The sequence below is a fragment of the Canis lupus genome, chromosome X (assembly GCF_003254725.2).
Source record: "Canis lupus dingo isolate Sandy chromosome X, ASM325472v2, whole genome shotgun sequence".
Classification (NCBI taxonomy): domain Eukaryota; kingdom Metazoa; phylum Chordata; class Mammalia; order Carnivora; family Canidae; genus Canis; species Canis lupus.
The window spans coordinates 3,771,714-3,790,276 of NC_064281.1; the positions used below are offsets into that span (position 1 = coordinate 3,771,714).

The 18,563-nt window shown below is 40.8% G+C and overlaps 1 long non-coding RNA gene across 1 annotated transcript in view; it reads right to left on the reverse strand.

Annotated features, from left to right (window-relative positions):
* The window catches only part of LOC125754735 (uncharacterized), a 333,661-nt gene that overhangs the window by 45,488 nt on the left and 269,610 nt on the right, over window positions 1-18,563 (reverse strand). The window lies entirely within an intron of this gene.

The window sequence follows — 18,563 nt, forward strand, 5'->3', positions numbered from 1 at the left end:
TGGGCCTAACCTATGAGACTCATCATGTGACATCAGGCAAGTAGCTTTGTGCCTCAGTTTCCCTCTATGCCTGTTAGCGAGTTAACACAATGCACATAAAACTGCATTAAGCTGGTACAGGGCTCATATTATGTACATAATTGCAAATGATAAGTATAACCGATTTTAGCAAATTGGAACGTATGGCCTTTGTAAAAATGGAGAGGTTTTTAAAGCACTAAAACTGATTTTTCTTTTTTTTTTTTTTGGTATGGGCCATGATGTCTTTTTAAAACAATTTGTACCAAAGGAATTTCAAAAATGGTAGAGAGCAACATTGACAAATAGCACTTGGACCCACAGGTTTGGTCCATTACTTTAAAAGAATTGCACTAAGTGATCCATCATGCATTTGGGTAGAGCTCCATTTGTATGTGCAAACGCACTTATGTTCACAAGTGATAAAAGCTTCAAGTGATTTTCTAGAAGTTGCTAAGAAGTGGGATATTCATGAAGTGGAGTGGGGTGAAATTACATAAGAGCAAGTACTGATTTACTATGTGTGGAATAAAAATGCAATTTCCAGTGGATGGATTTGGGCCGAGGATGGGATTTTCAACAGAACATTTGTCCATGGCAACTATTTGGGGAGTTGGCAGGCTCTACAGCTAAGAACTCAGAGGGATAGGGTGATAATACCATTTTCATATTTATTTACGAGTGGCTTTTCTAAGGGCATTTTTCTCCCCATAACCACCAAGAATTCCTCTAGTCATGAGTCACGGTAATCTTATGAAGTAATTCTTTCCTTGGTAGGAATAAAAGTGAGAAACTGAGCCACATTATTTCCAACTTCCAGTTGACATGGTTTTCAAAATCATTGCCTACTGTATTAGCTATGTATTAGCTATTCCCCTTCTGTCCTATTTTATATCCTCTAATCTCTGACTCCTGCCGGCAACACTGTCCAAGTTCTGAGCTCGGGGTCTGGTTCTGTTTTAACCACGGACGTCCAGAGAACTCCCTTCTTCCCATGGCTGTGATGTTGCCTTCATTTAGTGAAAGCACGTGGACCTGGGTGAAGAGCTCATAAATGGGAAGCTGACCTAGAATTCACTGTAGCTTTCATATCACTCAGCGCCAAATCCCTCTGGGAATCTCTGAAGACGGATGGGGAACCATGGCACGAAAACCCGACATGGCCGATCCGGGTCAGCAGGGACGAATTTCTACTCAGTGCAAAACACATTGTTAAAAGTGGATGTCCATCAGTGGATGGAGGAATACAAACTATGGTGTATCCATACAATGCAATAGTGTTTGGCCATAAAAAGGAATGAAGTACTGATAATATGTCCTAAACATGAACGCTGTAAAAAATATGGGGTGCATGTAGCTATTGAATTTATGTTTTTTTGAATTCCTTGGGTAAATACCCAGTAGTGGAGTTATTGGATTATATGGTCATTCTATTTTTAACTTTTTGAGGAAGCTCCATACTGCTCTCCACAGTGGCTGCACCAGTCTGCATTCCCATTACCAGTGCTTGAGGGTTCCTTTTTTCTCCACATCCTCACCGACACTTGTTGAAAACATTATTCTAAGCGTAAGAAGTCAGCTATATAATGACACTAGTTGAGGAGTCCACTTATAATAAATATCGAGAACGGACAAATCCATACAGACACAGAAAGTAGATGAGCAGTTGCCTAGGGTTGGGGGGCACATGACAGAGATGGAGGGAGACAGAGTATGTTTGAAAATGTTGTGACGGTGGTTACACAAGACTGCATATATTCTAAAAACCACTTGATTGTACACTTCGAATGGGTGGAATGTATGTTTTGTGAATTTTATTGCGGTAAAGCGGATACCAAAAAACAACACTAGCGAAAGCAGGCTTTGAGACGCTGTCAGTGGAGCAATGTAAGTAGAAATTGGTGGCTGGGCTTTATTTATTTATTTGTTTTCTGCAGCCAGAGACTTGGTGTGCTCACACCTGCCAGGCGTACACCTGCAAGGCTTATCCAGGATGTTTATGGGATGACACAAATGCCCAGTGCTCTGCAGGGACCCGGGGCAATCCACGCTGTAACTACTATCCCAAGCAGAGCTGAACATTTCAGTTTATTGTCTTGAATGACTCTACACAAGAACCGGGAGCATTACTGCCCTGGGAAAGCCATGTACCTCGGATGGTGTGTGTCTTCCTGGATTCTTCGCCTGCTGCCAAATGAATCCATTTGCATATGCTCAAAATATAAGAGCAAATGGGGTATTTTGTGAGTGCACTTTTTTTTTTTAGCTTAAATGTATAATGGTGGCTTCATAAGATCAGTCAGTGGGAAGTGATTTTTTTTTTGACAAATGTGGAAATTAGAAGAAGTTTGAATAACGGGTGACAGGTGCGATCTAATTTCAACATTAGTTTTCACAAGTTTGAATCAAATGCTTTCAAGACACATGAAGTATCTTAATAAGACAAGAGTCCCTGGAAATGAGTTGGAAGGACACTGTTCTAATGGGCTCATTTACCATTTAAGTTTTGAGCAACTCAATTCCTGAGTCTGCTTCTTGTGTGCTGACCTGATTTTAAAATGCCACTTCTTGTGCTCGCTTCGGCAGCACATATACCAAAATTCCACTTCTCTATATATTATATGGCCAAAGGGTGCATTGCTGAGAGATGAAATATATCTATACAGATGTATTATATCTACTTATGGGGACATATGTGTATATATTATACATATTTGTACATATATTTAATTTCATCTCTCATGAATGTACTCCTTGACCGTGAAACATGCGACAACAGACAATCTCATAAAACACAATTTTTTGCTATCAGTAATTGCACCCTTCTTCATTTTAGCTGTAGGAATTTGCTTTACAAAATTGGATTTAGTCACACAAAATTAAAAGGAACCAGCCAGCCATGATTAATTTGACCACCGTGAAATTACCCACCCACCTCAATCTCTCCATACGCACACATTTATATGTAATTTTTCTCGTTGGTCAGAGTTTTGCAAAATCTCTGAATCTTGCCTGTTCTGCATGGATACCTGGAAATAAAGCATGCCACCCCAGAAACAAATCTGAAGGTGCTGCATGACTCCTTAATTGTCCTGTGCTCTCAATCACGCCTGGTACAGTCCATCCTATGTTCCACAGCCACACAAAGGAATTCTTGGGAAGTATGCATTTCATAGAATCACTTGTTAGCTGAAAGCCCTTCTTCGGTTCCTCATTCTTCATCTCCATGGACTTCCCTAGTCTTATCCTAGTTATATTTCTAACCCCCTGAGCCCCATTGGCCTGCTCACAATATCTTAATTTTTCTTGAACTTTTGCTCCCGTTCTGTGCTATTTTTCCTGCTGGTGGTATTGTTTCCAGGCCTGATGGAAATTAAAAGCTCCACTTAAATGCATGACTTGACTTTCTTCTGCTTCAGGAAGACTTTCCCGTCATTCCACAGTCTCCCGTGATAGAGAACTCCAACCCTGTATGGGCAGCACACCCATGAGACACATTTGCTATGAATTGTTTTATACTGAGTTGTCTTTTCAAGTGATCTTCTGGAAAAGCAAATTTATATCTTTCTATATGTGAAAGATTCATATAAAGATCCAGGGACGTGCTGCTTACAGTATTTGCACCCCCTTTTAATCCTGTAGAGTATGCACTCGGTCTGCATCCATCAATGTGATGGTGGTAATCACAGAGCTATCCCCAAACTGAGAAAGTAGAAATGCTCATGTCCTCTTGGTGTTGCTGCAATGGAAGAACAAGGCAAATTTAGACATGAGTCTAGTATCATGTTTGGGAAGCTATAACTCCTCTGAAATTCCTCATGTTACAAAAGGAGGTCAAGTGTCAAAATGCTGGATCTTCAGAGCACATTTTCCCCCAATGCTGTGCTTGTGCTGAGATGCGAAACTACTTCCATTCAATGTCACCAGGGATCTCCAAGACGGGGAATTCCTTTTCTATGCCTCCATAACAAATTCATACAAAATTAGCGCCATAATGTGACACCCATTTATTAGCTCATGGTTTCTGTAGATGAGGCTTCCTGGCACCGTGTGGCTCAGCTGTTTCTCCCATTAGAGTCTCACGAGAATTAAAATAAATGTGTGGAGAGGGCTGTGTTCTCATCTGGAAGTTCATGAAAAGAATTCATTTGCAGACCCAGTCCTGTGGATGGAAGAATAGGGTCATATAGGACTGAGGTCCCTGTTTCCTGGCAAGGTTGTCAGCTACTTGGGTCCAACACTCTTATTCTTTGGCCTTTGGGCCCTCTGATGCCACCCATGAAGGGTCAAGACCTCCTCCTGCTTTGAATCTATCTCACCCTTCCTCTGTCTCCCTCTCCCACACGTCTCCCTGGGTGCTGCTTCTACCTTAAGGGCTCATATGATTGCATTGTGCTCACCTGCATAGTCCAAGACATTCTATTTTAAGGTCAGTTGATAAGGCCTTAACTCCATCTGGACAGTCCCTTTGCAGCAGAACCTAGATTCATGTTTGGCTGAATATACAGGAAACAAGACTCTTGAAGAGACATTTTTTGAAGTTCCATAGATAGGTAACATGAAACCATGTCCAGGGACTCACTAAAGCCAGAATCAAATGATCAGCAGTATGGTACCGAAGCCAGAAACGATGAGATGATGTAAGTCAATGATAAGAGCTAGGCTGTGTGATCCTCAGATTAAGAGGAAGACATGCAGATCCACAGTCCTCTTGCGAGACAGAAAGAAAAATACAGAAAGTGGCTATGTTTCCCCATTGTCCAACTCCACTCTAGCTGTATCCAACCTTAAGCACTGCTATAGGTTCTTGTATACCTCCCAGTATTTTCTTTGGCTCTTTCCTGCACCTAGGCTGTCCTTCTTCCTGAGATGCCCTTGAGGATCTCCAACATACTTGTTAAGACCAAATATGCATCCATTTTTTTCAAAGACAGGATACCTTTGCTGCTCTTCCCTGGGCCAATTTTCCTCGTCCTCTGCAATGTCACCCTATTGGGGGCTGTCCACTTGTTTTCCATGAAGCAAGCATCACTCCTTTGAATATGCCTATGTCCCCTACTACACTGGAAGTCTATTCCCATTATTTCCGCAGAGCCTTTTGAAAGGTTCCTGAGATGTGGTAGGCACTAAATCAATACTGGTAGAATGAAGTGTTATTACTATAAATTAAGTAGCAGGTGGGTAATAAATCGTGCTGTTGAATGTTGGTCGTGAAGAGCGCGTATAATCATTATGTTGTACCTTTAGTAGTTTCATAGGGAACCAAAAGCTTAACGCATTTCTTTAGGGAAAAATGATTTGGTTGGTAACAGTAGCAGGAAAATACAATTACATTTAAATATTTATGGTATGTTAGTGTGCTAAGCCCAAGCAAGTGGAAGAAGAATGCCAAAGAAAGCCACAAGTCAACCCCAGGAGGGAATAAAAATCAACCCTTGGGTCTACAGAGTTGCAGCTAATTTGCTATAAGTAACACAATGACTTATATTGACAATGCTGAGTACAGGAATGTTGCCACTGGAGTCTTACACCTTGGAGGGATTTATAACGCACTCCACTACGAAGGCTGTGTGGGTAAATCAGGTTTTGGAAACTCTGTAGTTACCCTACGTGGTTTTAAGCTGGGTCCTTGACAAAAGTAGTATTTTACTCAGAAGAGGTGCTTACAGCCACACAAAACCACTTTAAGTGCCTTTGCATCTACTCTGTGTGTTGGCCTTTGGTCACCTTTCTGTTATAGATGGGTTTCCTCCTTAAAACGGGAAACTCTTTCTGTAGTTACCCTGGGTGGTTTTAAATCGGGTCCTTGACAGAAGTAGTATTTTACCCAGAAGAGGTGCTTACAGCCACACAAAACCATTTTAAGTATCTTTACATCTACTTTGTATGTTGGCCTTTGGTCACCTTTCTGTTTATGGATGGGTTTCCTGAAGGAAACATCAATGATTTCAGCACCAGAGGATAATCTTGCTTCCCTCCTGAGATTGCTAAGTGGTTAGTTTAAGGACTCCATAAACTGTGAATAGCAGGTATTATTAATATTGAATGATAATGATTGTATAGGTGTGTGTTTATTTTCCAAGGATCCTATCACAAACTCCACCCACCACACCTAGTGGCTTAATGCAAATCCCAGTTTGCATCTCACAGATAAGGCTGAAATCAAGGTGTTAGCTCACATGACCTCCCATCTGGAGGTTCTGCAGGGAAATTCATTTCCAAGGTCAGCCAGGCTCTTGGCAAAATACATGTCCTTGTGTAGAACTGAGCTCCTCCTTTCTTGCTGGCTGTTGGCGACAAGTTGCTCTGACTCTGGAGGTCCCCCACGTGCCTTGGCTCATCTTCCTCCATCTCTAAGCCAGTCCTGGCTGGCCCAGTCCTTCTCACGCTTTGAATATCTACTGATCTCTTTTTCTGAACACAGCCAGGAATGGTTCTTATTAGATTGAGCCCAGTCACATGATCCAGGAAAACCTCTCCATCTCAAGGTCCATAGGCTAAATCACACCCAGAAAGTCCTTTCCCCATTGCATTAGAGAGAGTTGCCATAATGAAGTATGACAAACTGGGTGGGGCAGTGGGCGCTGCTTAAACAAGAGAAATTTATTCACTACCTGTTTTGGACACTGAAGCCTGAGATCCAGGTGTGGGCAGGACTTGTTTCTCCAGAGGCCCCTCTCCTGGGCATGTAGACTCTGTCTTCTTCCCGTGTCCTCACATGGTCATCCCTCTCTGCGTGTCTGTGTCCTCATCTACTCTTTGTAAAAGGATCCCAGTCCTATGGGGTCAGGGCCCACTCTACTGACCTCATTTTACCTTAATCCCCTCCTTAAAGACCCTATCTCCAAATACAGTCATGTTCTGAGATAACAGGGGTTAGAACTTTAACATGTGAATAGAGGAGGACCAATGTAGCCTATAAGGATCATGTAAAATAACATATACAGAGGTTCCATAGATTAAGACATGGACACTGGCAGGGGTGGGAGGCATTATTCAGCCTACTAGAGTTGAATTCTTTAAGACCAGCAAATGATTAGGTTTATAGCAAGAGGTAAAATCCAAGAATTCCTCCCTCACATTGTTATAAAGCAATGATAAAAGTTTTCATGGATACCTTCATGATATATGAGATAGTATTGTGTCTAGAATCTCCCAATGGAGGAGCATGCCCATATTCATATGGACTAATGTGCAAATTCAGCTATGGCTCAACATGCAACCGTCAGTGACCTCATATATCTTGGCATACATAAAAATCACTCTGGATTTTTAGTATTATTATTAGTTTTAAATAATCTAAGTTTTCACTGAATTATTCAGATTAACACCACCTGGCAAAGAGGTCCATATTTCCATTACAGCATCACTAGCTATGTGTGACAATTTAAGTTAAAATTGAGATTAACTACAATTATGAAACATTGGTGAAAGAAACCAAAGATCACAGAAATGGAAAAATATTCCATGCTCATGGATTAGAAGAATCAATATCATCAAAATGCCCATGCTACCCAAAGCAATTGACAGAGTCAATGCAATCCCTATCAAAATATCAATAGCGCTTTTCACAGAACTAGAACAAACAAATAATCCTAATATTTATATGGCTCTGAAAGACCCCAACAGAGCCCCCCCTTGCTTTCAAGGCAAAGCAACCTTGAAAAAGAAGAGCTAAATGAGAGCTATCACAATCCCAGATTTCAAGATATACTACAAAGCTGTAGTCATCAAAACAGTATAGTAATGGTGCAAAAATAGACACATAAAACAACATAGTAGACAGCCCAGAAATAAACTCATGATTATATGGTAAATTAGTGTCTGACAAATGAGGCGAGAGTACACAATAGGCAAAAGACAGTCTCTTCAACAAATGGTTTTGGGGAAAACTGGACAGCTACATGCAGAAGAATGAAACGGGACCACTTTCTTACATCACACACAGAAAATAAACTTGAAACAGAGTATAAAGATCTAAACGTGAGACTTGAAACCATAAAAATCCTAGAAAAAGCATAGGTAGTAATCTCTTTGACACTGGCCTTAGCAACATTTTTCCAGGTATGTCTTCTGAGGCAAGGGAAACAAAAGCAAAAATGAACTACTGCAGCAACGAAAATAATCAACAAAATGAAAAGGCAACGTACAGAATAGGAGAAGACATCTGCAATAATAGATCTGATAAGAGGTTAGTATCAAAAATATATAAAGAGCAAGTCAATACCTGAAACCCCACAAATTATACCATTAATAACAATCAGAGGATGTGAACAGACCTATGTCCAAAGACATACAGATGGTCAGACACATGAAAAGATGCTCAACATCACTTGTCAGCAGGGAAATGTGAAGCTACAAGGAAATATATCACCTTAGCCCTGTCCAAATGATGAGTATCAAAAGCATAAGAAATAACAAGTATTGGCAAGAATAGGGAGAAAAAGGAATCCTTGTGCACTACTGGTAGGAATGCAAACTGGGGCAGCCATTCTGGAATACAGTATGGAGGTTCCTCAAAAACTTAATAATAAAATTACCATATGATCTAGCAATTCCACTCCTGAATATTTACCCAAAGAAGACCAAAGCACTAATTTAAAAAGATGGATGCACCTATGTGTTTATTGCAGCATTATCTACAAAAGCCAGGATATAGAGTAACTTAAATGTCCAAAGATAATGAATGGATAAAGAAAATTGGTGTGTGCATATATACAATGGAATATTAATCATAAAAAAGAATGAAATCTTGCTATTTGTGACAACATGAATGGATCAAGAGGGTATTATGGTAAGTGAAATAAGTCAGTCAGAGAAAGACACATACTATATGATTTTGCTTATAGTGGAATCTAAGAAAGTCAAAGAAATGAACCCAAAGATGCAGACACAGGTCCTTAAACAGGGAGGACAAACTGATGGTTGCGGGGCAGAGGAGTGGGAGATGCGGAGGTGGAGAAAACGAGAGAAGGGGAGTGGGAGGTACAGAGTTGCAGTTACGGCACGGGCAAGTCCTAGGGATGAAAGGTACATCAGGGAACACAGTCTATGGTATGGAACAGCATTGTGTGGTGACAGTTGGTAGCTACAGGCCTGGTGAGCGTAGAGTAACGTATATAGACTTGTCGAGTCACTACACCGTCCACCTGAAACTGATGACATATTGTGTTTCAACTATACTTCAAATAAAAAAAAAACCACTTAAAATTCAGTTCTTCCAACATAGTGGCCACCTTTCAAGAGCTGCATAGACACTTATGGTTAGCAGGTTTGATACCGGGCAGCACAGATACGGAAGCTTTCCATCAGCATACCAAATTGTGTTCGACAGCACCGGTCTAGACAGTAACAGTATGATTTTTTTTTTTTTTCGTGATGTGATTCCCTCAAGACTATGTAAACTGATTAAGGGTATTACAATGTGGATGTTGATTTTTTATTTTGGCAATATGCATGATGATTCATTCCTGTAAAGGAGTCATTATCTAGCTACATACAGGACGAAAGAAATGAAGACCACCGTTTATACCCAGGATGTCAACCAAGAAGGAAATGTAATTGCCAGAAGATGTATCTGTCTGCTTTGTGCATGTGGTTCAATGTCCTGATGGATTTCCAGAGACACCACACCGGCTCTCATTGTTGGTGATGGATTACGTCCAGTAGACGCCAAAACTCTTCGTTTCCAGCTGATTGTTTTCAGAACCGATCTTCCTTTAAAACAAAGTTAAGTCCGTGTCGGAAGCTGAAAATTACCTGCTGATAGAGATAAGGCCTCCACTTTCGATAAAGAGAAAAACTTTCATTGAGAGTTCATTATTAGTAAGCTTCGGGTTTTATGTATTGACCAGGTGGCAAAGAGATGCAAACCACCACAGAAGTCTTTTATTTTCATTCATTGATGGACACCGATAAAGGCTTCAATACATTTTGTGTGAATTCACATGCCCAACAGAGCTTTTAGAACAATATTTAAAGTTGGACAGCTCTTTGAAACAAATGACGTTTTCGTGTAAGTCCCAGTGATAATTTACCATGATAAGGCTGTGCCGTGAACATTGAGAAATTAGCATTACTTGAACAGAAACAGAGGATTAGCCCTCAGGAGGAGAGCCTGTTCGTATTGGTCTGTGTCATGGTGGCAGCTCATGGCCTAATAAATATCTACATATCTGGAGGTTTGGTTAATGCATTGTGGGTATTTATACTATTTTTCAAGTGTACGGGCCTATTTCAGGCGAGCAGTCAATATGCAGATAGGCCTGTAGCTATTTCTTGGGGTGCACTTACCGTACAGGCACGGAACCACGTGGTGTATAAGGACCTTCTGCTCCATTTGGGCGAGAAGTCCCATTTCATTGCTTTTGTGCCATGCCTCCACCTGTTAGGGAACTCTAGCTCTGAAGCATCTTGCCAATCACAAGTTCTCCCAAGCCCCAAAATGTATCCAACGCCGGAGGATGCCTAATTGTAGGAAAATTACTCCTCTGTTTTCAGGGGTGTGGAATAGCACTTCAAAATTAGAATTCCAGAACTTCATATCGTAACACAGCACTTGTCTGTTATTTGGTGTTCTGCAAACCACGTAACTGTTCTGAGCACCTGGCAAAAACGACGAACACAAACTCCCGTCAAGCAGGTAGTTGGGCGTCTAAGGACAATGTATCTAAAGCACCAAGGTTGCATGGTCAGAGCATAGGATAATCTGCAGTAGGGGCTCAGCAGACATCGTGCTTGGGACGTATGAAAACCTATAGGAGGGGTTGACAGACACTCCCTGTAAAGCATCAGATTATAGATATTTGAGTCTTTACGGGCCATCCGATTGTGTTGTGACTGCTCTGGTCTGTGGCTGCAGTGGGAAAGCAGCTGTAGACAATGAGCCAACAGGCAGGCACGGCTGTGTTTGCCTTCCTCGTAGTCCAAATTGAAGTTCTGTGATTATCATTTTGGATCAAGACGACCTCCTGGAGTGTTTTTGTCTGCGCATACGACGCACATTCATCGTACACACCGCCCGGAAGAAGCCACTCCGTGGTAAGTGTAATTATGATTTTCATTATTCTCCTCCAAATGATGGTAGTAATATTAACAACCGGTGATAATGCTCATTGTAGAGTTGATACTTGCCAGATGTTTAATCTTCCCTAAGACAATATGAAGTAGATAAGGTGTCTCCGTTTTACAAGAGTGAACTTGGGATGTTGAGAGAGGAGGCCTGCGGCATTGTTGTGCTGTTGAGTCACATGACCCAGTGCTGAAGCCAAGACACAATCCTGCTGGTTAGTCAACACTGGCTAATACCACACTGCCTATTTATGGTACAGAAATAAGAACCTTGTGTGTTGTCGTATTCTCATCAAATGTATTTCTCGATCCTTCTCTTACTGCTGTGTGAGCTTGGGGAAGAACCTAACTGTTCCATGTCCTGATTTCTTAACCCAACAAGTGGAAGTGAAATAGTATGTACCTCCCCCAGGCGGAAGTGAGACACTTACATTATAAAAATCATCACACGTGGTCGGTGCTTATAAATATTAGCTATCAGAAGGCCCCTGGGTTAGGTGTGAGCAGCTTGGTGAGAGGCATGTGCTAGAGATAAAGATCGAGATGTCAGCCTAGAAAGAATATATTTAAAGCCATTAACCTGGGTGATAACTCCTTGGGCAAAGGTGCAAGTAGTTTCTCCATTTGTTAAAAAAAAGGAAGGAAGAAGAAGAAAGAAGAAGAAGAAGAAGAAGAAGAAGAAGAAGAAGAAGAAGAAGAAGAAGAAGAAGAAGAAAGAAGAAGAAGAAGAAGAAGAAGAAGAAGAAGAAGAAGAAAGAAGAAGAAGAAGAAGAAGAAGAAGAAGAAGAAGAAGAAGAAGAAGAAGAAGAAAAAGAAAGAAGAAGAAGAAGAAGAAGAAGAAGAAGAAGAAGAAGAAGAAGAAGAAGAAGAAAAGAAGGAAGGAAGGAAAGAAGGAAGGAAGGAAGGAAGGAAGGAAGGAAGGAAGGAAGGAAGGAAGGAAGGAATTATAGGTGGGTCCTTTGCACAAGTGTATTCATTCCTGGAAGCTGTCACAAATTACCACAAAATCAACATGTGCACAGAGTTGGTTCCTTCTGAGTTCTATGAGGAAGAATCTGTTCTATGCCTCCCACCCAGCTCCTGGTGGTTGCTGCCAGTCTTTGAAGCTCTTTGTCTGTGGATGCATCACTCCAGCCTGTTTCTGCCTTCACATGATGGTTCAGTATCCAAATCTCCCTCTAATTTCTCTTGTGGAGACACCACTCATTGGACTAAGAACCCAACCTGACCCAGTATGATTTCACCTTAATTACAACTGCAAAGATCCTACTTCCAAAAAAAGGACATATTCTCTGGTGCTGGAGGTGACGACTTGAGTGTCTGGAGGACACAACCCACTCTACCTTTGTCTTCACTAAGTGAGATAATGTTTTCAGAAAACATGGATGGTGTAAACATGTACCCTATATCCAAAAGCTCAGACCCCACTTTATCACAGGTAAACATCATCACACCTTGGGACTGGAAGGTCTAGGTCTTGGCTGTTGACCGAGGAATATAGTGAGAGTTAAGACATGGAGTTAGACCTCCTTCCCCAACAGTGGACAGCTGGGCGAGTGCAGCCCCAGTTGAATGGCAGAGAGGAGATAACAGGTGTGGAGCAAAGCAGGGTTCATGAGAATCCACAGGCTGCAAAGATCCCAGTTACTGGAAGACAAGAGGAGTGTGGGCTTGGGAGATCCTATGGTGGCTCCCCTTCACAAACCCAAGAGGACAGCCGACGGTTGCAAAATGTGCTGGGAATTAGCAGTTTCATATGCAATGGGCCACATCCAAGAACCAAGCTCAGTTGTCATGAAATGGGAAGATCAAGGCAAGACCCCTGTCTTTATAGGGCTGGGTTATCAGGTGAAGAAGTAGGCAGGGCTTGGTCTGCATGCTTGCAGCATAGGTGGGGTCTTTAGAACAGGAAAGGACACAGAAAGGGTCACAAGACTGAGTCAGACTGTTGATGAGTGTCTTAAACTCTTCTGGGCAGAGTGGAAAATGAGGAAGGAGACAACGGACGGACGGGGGGTGGGGAGTTAGGTAAGCTCATCTGAATGTGCAAAGCTAAGGGCAGCCAATGGCAGGGCTGGGGTGTTGGAAAGATCGGGGACACACGGGGCTCAATAAGTCTTCATTTGATCACGAGTCCCTGGAAAAGGCTTCTCTGGGGCTTCCCTGACATCCTGTGAATGAGTCAGAAGATCATGACCCCTCACTTGGCTTAGGCCCTTAAATTCCAAGATCCTGATGTCAACCTGCAGATCAGCATGGAGCATAAGGGCATTGAACACATTCTTGAAAGCAATGCTCTAAAAATAAAATGAAATGGAAACTCATGTTTTAAACATCGGTGGCTCCTTCTCTGCTGCGGTCCTTTGATATAGATGTTTTGCTGGAGGCTGAATTAATTAATTAATTTGCATCAGGCCTCTGAACCCAAAGTGCTTCTTTCTAAACTAATATGCATTTCCACAAACAAGTCTGTGGCACAGAGGCAAAGTAGGACAGCAAGCAGCAAGCCCCACCTTGCTTTGAATCGGTTAGACGGCGTCCGTTTGGCAATCACTACCGAATCTTTTGATGCACCACTATTTTTAATGCACCATTGAGACACGTTTAGGGAAATTTATTTATCACTGTGAGTAGTCTAAAATTCAATATTGAATATCCCTTTAAACTATTTACATTGCATTGTCGGTGCATTTGGTTCAGGGTGGTGCAGAAATCTCAACCGTTGTAGGAGACGTGTGGATAGTCAAGGTCATTGGGGGTGGGTAGTTAACATCCATGGGAATGCAGATTTTTATTCCAAATTTTATTCTTTCTACTAAGAATTATGCCTGGCACTATAATAAATACTCAGGATTTGAACATGAGTATGAGTCAACCCTTACTACCCTCAAGGCGTTTAAAGATTATGAGGAAGAAAAAAACAAAAACCCCACTCTTAAGTATTTACACAGTAGTATGAACCAGAACAGGGATCTACAAACTATAGCCCACAGGCCATATTCAGCCTGCTATCTCGATTGGGAATGGCCTGTGAATAATTTTAAAAATATGTTTAATAGTTGGAAAAAATAAGTACCATAGTATTTTGTGACATATGAAAACGACATGAAACTCTACTTTTATTATACAGTCTTACAGTATAATCATTGGCATTCACCTGTATCAGTCAAAAACTTATGTCCACAGAAAAATCTACACATGGATGCATACCGCAGCTTCATTCATGACCGACAAAACTTGGAAGAAACCAAGATGCCCTTTGGCAGGTGAATGGATAAACTAGTACATCCAGACAATGAAATATCATTCAGCACTAAAAAAAAATATTAGATTTCAAGCCATAGAAAGATATGGGGTATCCTTAAATGCCTATTATTAAGTGAAAGAAGCCAATCAGAGAGAAAGGTACATCTTGTATGATTCCAATTCTGTGTCATTCTGGAAGAGGCAAAACTGTGGAGACAGTAAAAAGATCCGTGGTTGCCAAGGGTTGAAGAGGAGAGAGATGATTCAGCAGAAAACACAGGACTTTTTTAAGGCAGTGAAAATACTCTGTGTCCTACTATAACAGGAGTTCCATGTCATTATACATTTGTACAAACTAACAGTGAATGTCCAACACCAACAGTGAATTCTCATGTAAACTATGGACTTTAGGGGCACCTGGGTGGCTCGGTTGTTTAAGCGTCTGCCTTTGGCTCAGGTCATGATCCCAGAGTCATGACATCGAGCCCTGAGTCTGGTTCTAGGGAGTCTACCTCTCCCGCCCTCTTTTCTCCTCCCCACACTCACTCTCTCTCTCAAATAAATAAATAAATAAAATCTTTTTTTAAAAAAAAATAAGATAAAAAATAAACTATGGACTTTGGGTCATCTGATGTGTCAATATAGTTCCATTGCTTTTATTTTATTTTTTAAAGTATTTTATTTATTTATTCATGAGAGACACAGAGAGAGAGAGAGAGGCAGAGACACAGGCAGAGGGAGAAGCAGGCTCCATGCAGGGAGCCCGACGCGGGACTCGATGCTGCGTCTTCAGGATCACACCCTGAGCTGAAGGCGGCGCTAAACCGATGAGCCCCCGGGGCTGCCCAGTTCATTGCTTTTAACAAATGTACCCTCTGGGTGGGGTGGGGAGAGAGCTACTTTTGAGGGGAGGGTATTGATAATAAGGGAGGCTGCACATGTGTAGGGGCAGTAGGTATAAGGGAAATTTCTATACTTTCTGTTCAATTTTTCTGTTAACCTAAAATGCTCAAAATGTAGTCTATTAAAAACTATAGGAAATGCAAATGTCAGTGTCTGTGAATCAAGTTTCATTGGATACCAATAATACCGATTCATCTGTATATGGTCTGTGGCTTTTTGTGCTATAGTGGCAGAGTCAAGTGTTTGAGACTGAGGCCACATGGCTTGCAAAGTTGAAAATTTCTACCAACTGGGCCTTTCTGGAAAAATTATGGTGACCTCTGTTCTAGGTTAATCTATAGTCATGAATTAAGTGCCATCATGGTGAAAGGCAGAAGGAGTCAGCTCTGCTTCCCTGAGATATTGAGGGAGATGTCTGGGTTGGATCTTGAAGAATGAGATGGGAGTAAGGCTTTGAGGACATTTCTCTTGTCTTTCCAAATTTCCATGCATTCTGTGGCATTTACTGAAAGTAGCAGGCATCCTTGGGGGTGTGAGAAGCTGCATTCACAGAAAATTAACAGAAGACAATAATTTCTCACATTGATATTGAAAAGAGAACCTCACCTGCATGGGTAAGTTTTTGACATTTTTAATTGTTATTGCTTAATTGCTTTAGTTAACAAGTACAGTTTAGGACTTTCATTGTGCTACATAGTGGCATATATATGTGAAGTTAATTTTTTCAAAGAAAGAGACAGAGTTTGAAGACATTGTCAAACATCAAATTACTCATAAAAGGTTGTCCACTCTTGCCACTTTTATTCAACATAGTATGAGAAGTCCTGGCCACAGCAACCAACAAAAAAAGTAAATAAAGAAGGAAAGAAAAGAAAGAAAAGAAAGAAAAGAAAGAAAGGAAGGAAGGAAGGAAGGAAGGAAGGAAGGAAGGAAGGAAGGAAGGAAGGAAGAAAAGGCCTTCAAATTGGCAAAGAAGAAGTTGACTCTGTCACTATTTGCAGATGACAGGATACATATAAAGAAAACCCTCATGGCTCCAACAAAAAAAACTATTAGAAATAATAAGCGAATTCAGTGAAGTTGCAAGATACAAAATTAATACACAGAAATAGGATGCATTTCTATACTAATAATGAAGTGCCATTATTAAGAGAAATTAAGAAATAAATCTAATGGGGTTGGTTGGTTAAGCAACCAACTCTTGGTTTTGCTTCAGGTCGTGATCTCAGGGTGGTGAGACAGAGACGTGTTGGGCTCTACCCTCAGCAGAGTGCACACTTGGGATTGTCTCTCCCTCTGCCCCCTCTCCCTCAAAAGCTTCCTCATGCATGTGCACTCTCTCTCATTCTTTAAGTAAATAAATCTTTAAAAAAATAAAATTATTTATAATTGCATCAAAAAGAATACCTAGGAATAAACTCAGCCAAGGAGATTAAAGACTTGTACTATGAAAAGTATAAAACACCGTTGAAACAAACAAATGGAAAGATATTCCATGTTCATGGATTCGAAGAATTAATACTGCTAAAGAGTCCATACTACCCAAAGCAATCTACAGATTTAATGCAATCTCTATCTAAACACCAACAGTACTTTTTATTGAACTAGAACAAACAATGTTAAATTATGTACAGAATCACGAAAGACCCTGGATAGTGAAAGCAATCTTGACAAAGGAGAACATAGCTTGAAATTCTAGATTTCAAGATATATTACTAAAGTGCAGTAATCGAAACAGTATGGTACTGGCACAAAAATAAGAAATAGATCAAAAAAAAAAAAAGAAATAGATCAATGGAACAGAACAGAAAGTCCAGAAATAAGCCCATGATTATATGGTCAATTAACATATGGCAAAGCAGGCAAGCATACACAGTGGGAAAGAGACCATCTCTTCACCAAATGGTGCTAAAGTAACGGGGACAGGAGAATGAACTGGACCACTTATACCATACACACAAAAATAAACTAAAAATGGATTAAAGACCTAAATGTGAGACCTGAAACCATAAAAACCATAGAAGAGAGCATAGGAAGTAAGGCCTCTGACATCAACCTTCGAAGTGTTTTTCTAGATAGGATTCCTGAGGCAAGGGAAACAAAAGCAAAAATATAAGCTATTGGGGCTTCAGCAAGATAAAAAGCTTCTGCACAACAAAAGAAGCACCAACAAAACAAAAAGGCAACTTACTGAATGGAAGAAGATATTTGCAAGTGATATATCCCAGAAGGGGCTAATATCCAAAGAAAAATATAGACAACTTCTACAACCCAATACCAAAACCCCACAAATAATCCAGTTAAAAATGGGCTGAGATCTTGAATAAACATTTCTTCAAAGAAGAAGTACAGATGGCCAACAGATGCAGGAAAAGATGCTCAATGTCACCGATCATCAGGGAAATACAAATCAAGGAGATCTATCATCTTACACCTGTCAGAATGGCTAGTATCAAAGAGATAAGAAAGAAGTGTTGGCAAATAAAATGTGGGGAAAAAGGAAACTCTCATGCACTGTTGGTGGGAATGCAAACCGGGGTGGCCAGTGTGGAAAACAGTATGGAGGTTCCTCAAAAAGCTAAAAATAGAATTATTAAAGCTAAAAACAGAATTCTATTTTTAGAATTACTATACTGTAGTAAACACTACTATGTGTTTACCAAAGGAAACCTTCAAAACGCTAATTCAAAAAGATACTTGCACCCTTATGTTTACTGCAGCATGATTTACAATAGCCAAGACATGGAGGCAACGTAAATATTCATCCATAGAAGAATGGATAAAAGACGTGGTGTGTATGGGACACCTGGGTGGCTCAGTGGCATCTGCCTTTGACTCAGGTCGTGATCCTGGGGTCCTGGGATCAAGTCCCGTGTCAGGCTCCCTGCGGGGAGCCTGCTTCTCCTTCTGCCTATATCTCTGCCTCTCTCTGCATGTTTCTGATGAATAAATAAATAAAATATTTAAAAAGAAAATAAAAAGAAGACGTTGATGTGTGCGTGTGTGTAACTCAACCATAAAAAGCAATGAGATCTTGAATTTTGCAATGACACAGATGGACCTAGAGGATATAATGCTAAGCGAAATAAGACAGGGAAAGGAAAGATAAATGCTGTTGATTTTGCTCATATGTGGAACTTAGAAACAAAACATAAATGCACACACACATACACACAAAAACAGAAACAGACAGGAAAAGACAAAAAAGAAGGTGGTGGTTGCCAAAGGGGAGGGAGGTTGGGTGATGGGCAAAAGAGGTGAAGGGGAGTGGAAGGTACAGGCTTCTAGGTATGAAATAAGTCATGGATGAAAGGTCTGATGTAGGG